Source organism: Cervus canadensis, chromosome 25, assembly GCF_019320065.1.
Source record: "Cervus canadensis isolate Bull #8, Minnesota chromosome 25, ASM1932006v1, whole genome shotgun sequence".
Classification (NCBI taxonomy): domain Eukaryota; kingdom Metazoa; phylum Chordata; class Mammalia; order Artiodactyla; family Cervidae; genus Cervus; species Cervus canadensis.
Genome location: NC_057410.1, coordinates 34,274,734 through 34,287,913, shown reverse-complemented (window position 1 = coordinate 34,287,913; position 13,180 = coordinate 34,274,734). Strand labels below are relative to the sequence as shown.

The 13,180-nt window shown below is 39.4% G+C and overlaps 1 protein-coding gene across 1 annotated transcript in view; it reads left to right on the top strand.

Moving 5' to 3' along the window:
- Positions 1–12,690, top strand: part of LOC122427551 — a 128,980-nt gene extending 116,290 nt beyond the window's left edge. The window contains exons 5-6 of the transcript XR_006265439.1: positions 11,071–11,160; positions 12,433–12,690. The gene's annotated coding sequence lies outside the window, so the exon portion shown is untranslated. The remainder of the gene's footprint in view (positions 1–11,070; positions 11,161–12,432) is intronic.
- Positions 12,691–13,180: the final 490 nt, after the last annotated feature.

Genomic DNA, 13,180 nt, shown 5'->3' with positions numbered 1-13,180 from the left:
AGACATAGATTTGCTCTCCCTCCCCCCTCAGGAAGTCTCCTTTCCTGTTAATAAAATTGCTTTATGCTATGAAATTTTGGTTCAGTCTAGCTCTGCCTCCTTTTTGCCTGGTTAGCTAGATGGCTGATGGAAAACCGGTTTCAGACCTGAATTTTCTCATTTGACAATTTTCATTTCCTGATAATATTACATAATTAACAAATTGTGTGGGCTTCCCTGATAGCTCATTTGGTAAAGAATCTGCCACCAATGCAGGAGACCCCGGTTCAATTCCTGGGTCAGGAAGATCTGTGTTCTAATGCTTCATCACTTCAAGTGCATTTGGGAAAAAATACTCTTGTGCCTACTGAGTAATGGCTCAAACGAAAGAACAAGATCAAAAGAACGCTTAATCGCCACGCATAAAACACACTGAATATTTATGATTTTAATTGCTACACACCATGTGCATACTCGTTCGGACAATTATATACATCTCTAAAGGTCAAAGGAAAAGGGTGACTTTTTAAACTCATGATGAGCAAGCCCTTTAAATATTCTATTAACTTGAAATGATAATTTATAGAATTTTTTCAAAGGAAAAAAACTCGTTAGTGTTCTGTGTATGATAACTGGCATTTTTGTGTATTTGTGAAATAATTAGATGCTTTTGGATTAAAAAAAAAAAAGGAATAGTGACTATTTCTTTGACTTCCTGCCTCTTTACTAAAAGGATAATTTGGAACTAGAAAATGTAGTTCTATTCCTAAATTTATTGTTTACCAAAACTCATGCTAATATAACAGTGTATGAGTAATTAAAGGAAAAATGCCAAACACGTTGCGACAGGCAAAATGTACTTCGCTGTTTGCTTTAACTATGCTACTTTCATTCTGCAGCCTACCCTCTCCAAGACCAAGTATTTTTGAGAGTGAGGCTAAAAATAGCCAGTCAAGCCTAACAACTAGCTTCTGATTGGCTCGGTGAAAAGGCCACTCAGCCAATGAGAGCTTCTGGGAACAAAAGCAATTCTTTTGTGTGTGAGATGCTCAGCCCACGTCAAAACAGCTTCAGGCTGTAGAAATGATTTTGGTTGAGATTTAACAAGGTAATAATGCATTGCAACTCTCTGAAAGGTTTGAAGCAGAACAAAGGGGGTAGTGAAATCTACAAAACAAATGGAGCGCTCAGGCTTTCAAGAGATGAATCATCCCGGAGCATGAGCTACACACATTTGCAAACCCAGAAAAGCAAGAGTGCTAGGATTCTTTTTTTTTTTTTCTCTTTCTCTCTGATATTTTACATTATTTTCCAAGCTTTTTTTCTGCCCAAGCGAATCAAAGGCGTTGTGTTCTGACTATGCACAAATGTGTTATTACGCTAATTTTCTGATAAATAGAAAGTAATTCATTCATGATACCTTTAGATCGCACAAAGAGAAGATAAAAATTAATGTGCCATGGAGAGTAGGTAGTAAAGCTCTCGAAACTTTGGACTTGGGTTTCTAGGCAGCAAAAATACCTCTTGTTCTCAAAATAAAGGCAGTTCTGTATTAATACTGTGATAGCTCTTGGGATAAACACAATAAAGCGAGACTCGCTTTGAGGCAGAAGCTTTGAGCTCTGAGAGGTTTTGGCCACTGGCAAGGCATTTCGCCTCTAGGGGGCGCTGTTGCACAGCTGACGAACCTCTCGCGTCTCTTCAATCTCAAATGAAAGGAGAAAATGGGCTTGGTAAGTGCCTTTCAGGTTGGACAAAAGGGAGTGGGGAGTCAGTGTTTGAAACCCTTAAGCACGGTTTATGATCATCAGCATGGGACATGCATCCTGTAACAATACAGATTACTTCACATGGAACTGAAATGTACAGGACAAAATGTTGCTACAGTAACCACTGGAAATGTTACATAACACATAGGAGCCCATAAGCCATTTCAAGGTTCTAAACTGGCTGTATTGAGCAGATGATAATTCAAAGATAGTGTGATGCTCCATAGGCTCCAAGCTGTAGGAAATACACAAGGATGCACACTTTAACTTCTTGAATAGAAAACCTGTACAGTTTACTAAGCCCAGAACACTGTTGACAAGGAAACACAGATTGCAAACACATTATTTGTGCATTTGTTCCCTTTCCAAGAAACCACAGGTTCAATGCATTTTTGTCTTCAATATAGCTTTTCTGATAAATGATTATTGAATGAAGCCTTAACTTTTATTCTTGGTGTGACACAAAAGACCTAAATAAATCAAACATCTCAGTAAAATGGAATTACACTTTTATTATGTGATCAGGTGTAATCAGAGAGGAATATTTCTTTAAAAGTTACCTGTTTAAGGAAATGCATAGTCTTAAAATATTGCATTTGCTAATTGTTGGTTCCAACTGTGTTTAGGAGCCTAAATAAATCTTTTGCCATAAAACCTGGATGGCAGAAAGGGGGTTTGCAGAGAGGCGTATCCTCCTCTCCTAACAAATAAAGCAAAATCAAGAGAGGTAATATACCATTTTGGCACTCACTTTAAAAGTCTCCTATGGGGAAAGATCAACCTAGAAATTATATTCCTGAGCAGCTAAATCCCCGGAGAACTGTGTTTATGTCGTTTTTAGCATTCCCTGTCTAGAATGCATTGTTCTCTTGCAGTACTTTTGTGAGTTGTATGGTCTTGGTTTTATCATGTGGGCTCAGAGTCTGTTAAAGGGATTCATCTCCAACTGTGTAGTTACACTACCCGAGAGGGGGTGTCCAGCACGGGTTTCCAGTGGGAGAGGCTGGGGGAGCAGTCTGCGCCGTGTCCCCCTGAGCCTAGCAGCTGCCGAGTTGCTCAGGCCCCAGCCCTGACAGCTGTTCCTGCGTCAGGGTGCTCTGTAAGAGGAGAAGAGAAAAGAAGGAAAGCAGAAAACCCTCTCCTGTTCCCAGTGCAACTCTGACGCTGGGGTCAAATGCACAGAGTAAGCGCCTTCCCTCCTCTTCTTACAGGCCGAAAGTATCCCTCACAGAAAGTAAAGCCGCTTTCTTTCCTCTACTTATTATCAAAATATGAAGCCTTATATGAACGTTTGCATAAAATGTGTTTTAAAAATCTTGTTTCCCTCCTGTTTTGCACCCCTGCCTTCCCTTCTAAGGAGTAACAGATTCTGTGGCTCAGGTTCATCTCTTCAGAGAGGAACGTGGTAAGGCAAGAAGCAGAAGATGGACAGACCCTCCGGCTTTGGTTCCCAGGCCCATCCCAATAATTAAGAAGAGACTCTTATTGGCAATGGGCGTCAGGGCAGTGGAACCAGAGCCCTGGTCCCTGGAGGAATGTTGGAGAGGCAAGATGACTCCAGAGTTCAACACTAGATACTGGAAGCCCCCAAGAGTAAGGTGGATACAGAGAATTGTGACAACACCCAGGGTCCCACCTCTTTAGAGAGTCCCCACGGAGAACATTAGAAAGCATGTGAGAGCCACCAGACCTCAAGGGGATCTCTTGGGTAGTAAGAAAAATCAGAAGGAACCATGTTAACTGGGATGTGACAATCTCTTCCCTGTGTTCAGGGAGATTTAAGCTTCCCTAGTCTTTGATACTATTTTGAGAAGGCTACAAAAATCCTTGACATTATGTTGGAATTGGGTCTTGGAGTTAAAAGTGGGTTAATTTAAGAAAAATAACACAAAAGTCATGTCTTGCATACCTGAGACTTAAATTATACAGAAACCATACTTCATATTTCCTAACGATGTTACTGGTTACTTCATCTGATCTTCAGTGCAGTCCTATAAAGGAGTTAGGTGTTTATCATTTAGCATTAATAAAGCAAGTCATTTTCATTTTTGTGTTATTCTTTAAAACATTCACAAGGATATTTCATTGTTACAATCTCCATTTAATAAACATTTTAAAAGGTTTATAAACACTAAGTTGAGGGATTTGGTGATCATTCAGGCTGTCTCTTCTATGTCAGAACAAAATTAATATTTGAGGTATTCTTTTGGGTAGTTTTTATTTTCAAGTTCTCCTCTTTTCAGAATTACCTGTAGCACTTATGTTTTATTGTTCATTTTGGAAACAGAACCACAGGCTCTGGAAGGAGCACTGAGTTGGAAGTTAGATTTTGAGATTAATTGTTACATAAGTGCTTAGGATTCAGTCAGTTATAGGTATCAGGGAGAAACTGGTCTTAGTTGGGACACTAGGAGGTGAAGGTCAAAGGACATAAAAGACAAGAAACTATGACTGTGCACTGCGTGGAGAGATACGGTCGCCAAGACCAGAAGCCTAGCCATTCTACAGTTAATCACGATCCTTCTCTACAATTAGTAGAATTGCTGCTACAAAATCACGTAAGTAACTCAACAGAGAAGCCCACAATTATGACATTATGGATAGACAAAGAATCTAGATACCAGAAGCACAGCTAGAACTGGGAGTGTGTGTGTGTGTTCTTAGTCACTCAGTCATGTCCAACTCTGTGCAACCCCAGGGACTGTAGCCCGCCAGGCTCCCCTGTCCAGTGGATTTTCCAGGCAAGAAAACTGGAGTGGGTTGCCATTTCCTCCTCTAAGAACTGGAAGCAGTAGGTAACAAATCTGAAGTCCAGAGAATCACAGGTGTGGCTACATGGTTAGCAGGACACAATTTGGTTACCAGTGGATCTGAGCATTCTTTTCTGTGAAGCCCAGAAGCAGCCTGAGAAGGCTTCTCAACAGTGCCCCATGAAACCACAGGTATTCCACTGGACATTACAATTTTAGGTCTATATAAAGCAAATAAGTCAGTATATCCTACTAGAGAATGAGAATCATGGTTCTATAGGGTAAGGTAACTACACATCCCAGATTTTCCAGAATGGTTCTGGTTTATATCTCTTGTTGCAGTGTAATTATTAATATCATTCCATTCATTCTCAAAAGTGTTCCAGTAGAAACTACAGATTATATGGCCCTGCTATTGGGCAAATATCAAAGCATCTAAATCCTACTTCTGACTGATCGTGTAATCTTCAGGTTGTGTAAAATCAAGTCAGCGAAGAAAGCAGACTCCCTGAGTATTTGATACTATGGAGACAGCAATTGTCTTATGCATACCTATCCTGTCTGTACAGACTCAGAACCTCAGATTCCCTTCTAAGGGAAATTAATACCTGTATCCAAAATGAAAATGGAGTAAGTAGTGACATAAGAGGTACTTGGTGGATTTTGTATCATTTAGACCAGAGGCTCTGAGAGCTGGTAAATGACATTTTATCTATTAAATAACGTCACTGGATAAATTCCGGGTGTTATTACTATTTGTGTAGCATATGTACTCATTCTCTGAATAGTTACAGAATGCCCTGTAAAGAAGCAAAGGTGAGGCACGTGCACTGCCATTTCCAGTTTCCTGCTCCCATGGCAGACGTCACCAGTTGATCGTGGAATTCTTTTCCTCTTAGAACAAGTTCAACATCAGGATCCTCTTCTATGAGAGCTCCTGGCACCCACACCAGGAAAACAGAATTGATACTAGAGCTGAAACTAACTTTCTGTTCATCCCTGGCCTACTGTATGTCAGACATCATGTTAGGAAACATTAGTAATTGCCATTGCTTTGAGGTTCCTCATATATTGAAGGAAGGAAACACCTAGACCATTCATTGCAGCGGTAGAAGGACTCAGCGCTGCTTGTACAACAGATACCAATCACATCATTGTCTACTGATGATGGACCTATATATAAAGTCTAGAAGGATTATAGATGAAACTCGGGAACAGTCCAGGGAAAGCTTTGCAGTTAGAAGTTACTTAAGTTGAAAATTAGAGTGCCTAGGAATAATTAGCCTAAGAAGAGGGAAGGGATTTCAAAGCAGAAGAAACAGCATGTGCAAAGTCTTTGTAGACCAGATGAGAGGCAATAGAATGAGGTAGTGAGGGAGAGGTTGGCATGCCGATACAGAAAGATTTGGTTTTAAGGGTTTAGTGCAAAATACAAATTAGAGCACATTGAATTGACCATATTGAAAACAACTCACTAGGAATTTAAAGACTCACCAGTTAATTGATAGTTCTGCCTATACATGAATCTACTTTGATGGAATCTTTTTAAATGAATTAAACAATAAAGAATTTATTAAATCAACTGCTCTCTCCCACTGTCACTACCACTTTGCCTTAATGTAGCCACAGATACAAATTCCATCATCACTTGTTTGGTCTTTTGCTTCTTTCTCCTGAAATTCCCATCTTAAGTGAAGAACAGATAGCATTGTCTTCCCTAATACATTAGTCAGGTCTTAATGTTTGTTGTTTATGTTTTTCAACCTAAGATCAGGTAAACTTTAGCTATGATATCTACATTTAAATCTAAAACATGTATTTGCTGAAGACCAAGTGAAAAATCATGATGGTATTTTATTTCAATATGTGGAAGTTTCAGTTAATGATTCCTAACCTTCAAATATTATTGGAGACGTAACCCGGCAGGCTACAGTCAGTGGGGTCGCAGGACTTGACTTAGTGACTTACCAACAACAATCTGTCCGTAAACCCACAGTCCTTCCAGACCAGTCTTCAGAGAATGTAATCAAGCTCCATTCTTTGGACTCTCTAGTTGTGCTTGCTTTATCCAGTAAAGTGTGTTTAGCTTTGTGGACTGGATTGCCACTAATTTTAACCCATATTTGTCATAATGTGTATCTACCTATCTTATACAGCTAGCTTTGGGTTCTGTGCTACCCATTGCTCTGGTCTACCACTAGAATTACTCAAAATTACCTTCTAGAGCACCTGGAAAACCTTTGTTTATTTCCAATATTCTCAGTCCCATGCCAAGTATCCTGGGGTTTTGTCTGTGTTACCTAAAGATTATGTCCTCTTAAGAAATTTTTTAAATTTTGTAGCTTATAAATGTCCTAAAATAATTGAGTGAACCCCTTTAAGGGGACTATTATTCGTTATTCTGCCAAAATTTCATTGAAGCACAATGATTTATAAACCTATCTCTACATGTGATATAGTATAGTTTGTAAATTTAGAGGTAGTTTTTCTCAAGATACATATTAAAAGTAAACTATAGTCTGGTTTTTTTGTAGAAGGTTTTTTTTTTTTTTTCTTTTTTATAGTACTCTGATGGTTATGACTGATATGAAAACCTCAAAATATTTTGGGTTTGGTTCAGATAAGCATCTGTGACTTCGAATGTTATTTGAAACTCTTGAGTCCATAAATTAAAAATGCATGAGCAAATGGCTTATGCCAGATTTTTACTCTCAGATATAATCAGCTTCAGCAACAAAGCATGAGAATGACAAGTGCAGTATAAATTGTTCCTGATCCATAGGCAATCTCATGCTTATGAGCAGGTTCTTTCCCAAGAGTTTATGTGTAAGGTGCTTAGAACTCAGAATCAGGTCGTGAGGTACCTAGCATCAGAGCCTGGCATGGAGTGAGTGCAAAAGCTTCTGATTACCTTCTGCCTTGATCTGAGTTGGAGAAGAGTAATAATGTAGTGGATTATTCAACTCTACATGTATTATCTCCTTTAGCAACAACTCAGAGATTCAACAATTTGGGTTTCATGCTGAGTTTATGAGAACAAAGAGATCTAGTCACCTACACATAGACTCAGTTGATAGAGGCAGAATTTAGGCCCAAGTATTCTGGCTTCAAGGTTAATGTTCTCAACTACTTCTTCCAGAAAGGGTTGTGAGGGGTAGGATGGACAGAAGAAGCTACTGGACCAAATGTGTAAGTGAGGGGAGAAGACAACGGGATGATGAGTTGAGAACAGCTAGCACCTAGGAAAGGGCACTCATTTTTTAACAGCGTAGAAGTTTTCCTTCATTCTTTTTTACTATTCCTAATTCCTTTTTAATCTTTTCTATTCTTCTTCTTCTATTCCTTATTCTTTCTATTCCTAATTCTTTTAAAATCTTTTCTATTATTTTCATTCTGATATGAAGAACTGACCCATTTGAAAAGACGCTGATGTCGGGAAAGACTGAAGGCAGGAGGAGAAGGGGACGACAGAGGATGAGATGGCTGGATGGCCTCACTGACTCAATGAACATGGGTTTGAGTAAACTCCGGGAGCAGGCGATGGACAGGGAGTTCTGGCGTGCTGCAGCCCACGGGGTCGCAAAGAGTCGCATTCGACTGAGAGACTGAACTGAACTGACCTGACCCTTGCTTACCTGTTCCTTCCGTTCACTTCTTGCACTACTGCAGACTCCATCTACTATTAAAGGCAGGACTGGGCTCGGATGGACAAGGCTGACTCCCTGTGTTGGTGTGCCCACGCCACAGGGGTTTCTGAAGACACCAGATCTTTAGTCTAAAACCAGGAAATTCCCTGGCAAACTAGGACTAGGCTGGTGACACAGTGTGTGTATGACAGGAAGAAGACTCTATAGAGATACAAGGAGGAACAAAATAAGGACCAAAAAGAATTCCTCAGGAGTGACCATGGGACATTGCTATGAGCTGAACTTCAAGCAGTTGAGTTTCAAGTTTTAAACTCAAAGTGCATTGGGAACATTAAGCAAAAGTTCTTAAGTAGTATTTAGACATGTTAAATTTGGCCTCAACCTAGGTCACAAGGTTTTGAAAGAGTATAGGGCAGAGTGGGAACCAACTTTAATCTGATGAAAGCAACCGGAAAAACAACTCTGTTTAAAGTTTCCTTGTCCCTACAGGAAAGAGATATTCAGATTACTCAATGGAATTTTTTGTTGTTTTTCTGATTTAGTGATTGAAGGAATAAGTAACACTGCTATTCACTTAAGTTTCATACATAAATACTTTCTGTGATGATTATTAAGTTATATCTTATTAAGAAACTGTAAAATTTTATGCTATCTACTATGTTCTGGTTTACCTTAAAGTACACATTTATTAGCTATCACTTGAATTACTGTCCTTATCTTCTTAAAAATATAATTGGTTGAGAGTTTATTTTTTAGTATTTTTAAATATTATTAAATGAATGAAAATTGTTTACCATTATTGACTTTAAATGAGTGCTATCTTTCTTGAAAATGAATTTTGAAGAGGTTTACAGTGAAAAAAATTCCCAAGTCTGCAAAAATAATAACCTTTGAAATGCTTTATTGATTGTTCAAAGGCCCATATTATATATTTTAATTTTTTTTGAGATAGCATGTTTTAGATAGATAAACTTCCTAGACTACTCTTCATGAAGTACTTTTAAGTTGGAAATATCATGGCATAGTAATGCAGTCTGTATAATTAAATAGAAATGTAAAATGCTCATTATTCAAGATTTTATAATGAAAATTCTATAACATTTTGAATAACAAAGGTGAACCTTCTCTTATTTTCTCCCTTCTGTCACTAAAAAGAAAAAACAGAATAAGATAAAAAAAAAATCTATGCAATAACCTCACCTCAAACCTTGGTTACTATAGCAGTCAATTTTGGGTGAAATAAAATATCAGTGACATGACATAAACATTTAGTTTCTGTTTATGTTACATGAGTACTAGGACTCACCTGGATCTTGTTACTGCACATCTTATCATTCAAGATTAAAAAAGCAGCTGCTGTCTGGGACTTGCAAATTTCATGGCAGAGGGGAGCAACCCAAGTGTGAACTGAGTTTGATGCAAACCTAGGGTCACATATTATATCACCCTAACCTATGTTAAAAAAAAAAACCCACACAACTCCTGGGTTTAGTCTTTATTCTCACATTATTACCACACTCACAACATTTTTGACAACAGATGGGTGGGGGGGTTTTCACCCATCAAGCAATTCTGAGCCATCAGTTGGGTGTTCTACAATTTAACTCAGCTCTGACAGTACCTACCTTTAGATAGAGTCCACAGCTTAAGGGTTCCATCTCACAAGACTGCCCCCACCCCTTCAGATGATTGCAAGTCCAGATCATCACCTGTGCTTCTGACTGATAGGCACTAAATCAGAGGTTCCCCCCACTCCCTCCTCACATTCTATTAATTTGCTAGAGCTACTCACAGAACTCAGGAAAACAGTCACTGTTTGCATTTATTATATAAGGACTTGGCAAAACATGCAGATGAACACCCAGATGGAAGAGATACATAAGGCAAGGTGTGGAAAGAGGGACAGTGAGCTCCCTGCACCGCCCTGAAGCTCTCCCGACCCTGTACAGCACTTTGGGGATTTTTATGGTGGCTTGATCCCATAGGCATGATTGATCATTAACTCCATCGCTAACCCCTCTCTCTTCTGTAGAGAATGAGGGATGGGTCTGAAGATTTCAAGCTTCTAATCGTGATTTGGTCTTTCTGGTGACCAGCTCCCATTCAGGAGCCTCCTAAGAGTCCTCTGTTAGAACATGGGCTTCCCCGGTGGCTCAGAGGGTAAAGAATCTGCCTGCAATGCAGGAGACCTGGGTTCAATCCCTGGGTTGGGAAGATGCCCTGGAGAAGAATGGCAACCCACTCCAGTATTCTTTCCCGGAGAATGCCATGGACAGAGCAGCCGTTGGAGCTACAGTCCGTAGGGCTGCAAAGAGTCGGACTCGACTAAGCAACTAGCACTTTCACTTTAGAACAAAGGACGCAAATATCACCTGGGAAATTTCAAGGGGTTTAGGAACTCTATATTAGGAACTATGATCAAAGGCCAAATATTATAACAAAAGATGTTCCTGTGTGCATTCTTATTACTTAGGAAATTAAAATAATTTTAGGAGTTCTGTGCCAGGAACTGAGGGCAGAGACTATATATATATATATATATATATATATATATATATTTCTATCTAAAAAATATATACATGTATATATATACATGTATATATTTCTATTTCTCAAAGCCCACTTCTGACGCACTAGACATGTGACCCTTAGCTTTTCTGTCTCTGGGCTTTCTCTGTGGCACTGGTAGTCCATTCAGACTGCACACATTCTTTGCAGAGCAGTGTCTCCAAGTTGGTGCTTCAGCTTCAGCTTCAGCCTTCAGCAGATCATTCCCAGAGTCTTTCACTCCTTTTATGCCTCTGCCATTTTGCTTGGCAATTCAGGAATTCTAATATTATCAAGACTTTCTGAGATTCTTACCAGAACATCATATCCCATTTTTCAAGGGAATGGCTCCACGTCAATAAATTCTTTCTTTTTTAGTCATGAACTTCCTGAGCTGTTGACCACACACTCTGAAAATCCAATCCCAAGGATCCTTTCCTGACTGGCTAACTCTTGAGGATTCATGGGGTAATTATCTCTTTTCTTATGTATCAGTCTCAGTATGCTTTCATCTTACTGCTTGGTAATACTGGAATTTAACCATAGTTTTCAGCCTAGAAGCCAGGAGAGAAGGTAGGCAAATCCTGAGGGATGTACCTTTGTGGGAGCAACCTCTGAACTATCCTCCTGCAAGGGAAACTGTCTAGCTCTTCACAGAGCTGTTTGGACCAACTCTGCAGGTACTTGGGTTGTAGCCCTTTGAGGGAATTCACCTAGAGGCACTCATTGTATGTATCCATGCTCCAACTTCTCCTAAGCAGACCTCTGGCCTTATCATAAGAACATTCCTCAACAGAACACATTGAATCATCTTTGCAGTTCAGTGACCCTAAATATCAGATTCTGAATATTCTCTCCAGCTCTGTGGACTCTCCTCTTGCAAAAGACAAGAAACTGTTTATAAGCTACCCAAGAAGCCTTCATGCTTTCACACTGACATTTGAGCTATTTCTTAACCATGTTCAGTTTCTTATTAACTCTCTTTAGATCTACAATATAACTTACTAATAATCAGCCATTCCACTGTCTTTATATTGGTTCTTTGCACCACATTTTTTCAAATGCCTGAATATTGTCCTAGCTAGGGAATTCACGTTCAGTGAGACATTCTCCAAAGTCACCACTGACTAAATGTTTATCAACAGAACTGCTGCTCTGAGTCAGAAACTATTCATGATCCATATACCCCTTGGGGAGGGATCCTCATTTGCTGGTAGGTGGCAAATGACCCTGTTGCCAAACTCCACCTTATTCACTGAAACCATAAACTGCTTCCAGTGTCAGCCACACCAGTTTAGCTCTTTTGGAAAGCAGAAGCCATTAAAATTGCATAACAAAACCAAATGCCCAAAAAATGTATTGGGAAAAAATTCCACAAAGCATAAGAAGGCAAAGGGGGCAAGAACATCCAATGAAAGCCCTCCAACTGTGATAAATTCCTGGCTCTGGTCACAGAGAGAAAGGAAAGCCAGAGGATTGGGTAGGGTGAGCCTCACATAGCAGCACAGCTCAGAAAATCTCAGCTGACCTCAGGGGAAGCTTCTTTGGAAAGGCTGCCTTTTGGGGAGTCCTGTTCTGCCTCAAAGTTGAGCTTCTCTTCCACTGCCATTTTCAGGGGCTGAGCATTGTGGGAAACATGAAGCCTTGGCCCACGTTCAGGGTCGGGATAGCCTGAAGGCACATGGACCGGGAAGCTGTGAATTAACTATACTTCTGTCAGATTGTTTTTTTTTTTTTTAGAAGGAAGTCTGTGCCTCACATCTCCATGGCTGCCCTGAAGACTTCTGACTAACACAGAGTCATTTCAACAACTTACTCAAACAGCTAAAACTTTCATCCCAACACAAAATAGCTCCAAAAAGTACAAGATTAAAGGAAGCCATGAATGCCTGTTTTGCAATAAACTCCTTCACACTATTTGCTATGTTTTTCACTCTTTCTCTACTCATTGTCTCTTAATATCCTTCTCATTTTATCCCCTGTTGTGACAAAAATGTGCCTTCCATCTTTACATTTCCTTGAAGTAAAACCTGTCATTATATTCCTTTTCTTCTCATAGCTGTGATACTGTTTTTATGTAAAATCTGTGCTTTTTGTTCATTTTTCTAAGGAGCAAAACCTAACAGCCAATATGAAAAGACGGTTTATTGCACACACACACACACACACACACACGTGCGCGCACAACACACATACATCTCTAACTTCTACAAAACATTGAGTTATAGGAAATAAAAGAAATTTCTTATTTGGTGTCTTACTCCAAGAAGCCCACAGTTAGCTAATCAAAGGGTAGAATTATGCTATCTTTTCTCCCCTCCATCTCTCATATCATAAAAATAACACTGCCCTTTGTGGAAGATAAAGACAGTATCCTCTTTCCACTTCCTGCTAAGAGAGATTAATTTGCCAGGACGTGAGGATGTTGATCTTCATGAAAGCTAGTCTCTTGCCTAATTAGGAGAAGTTTTCTTATCCATATTACTAA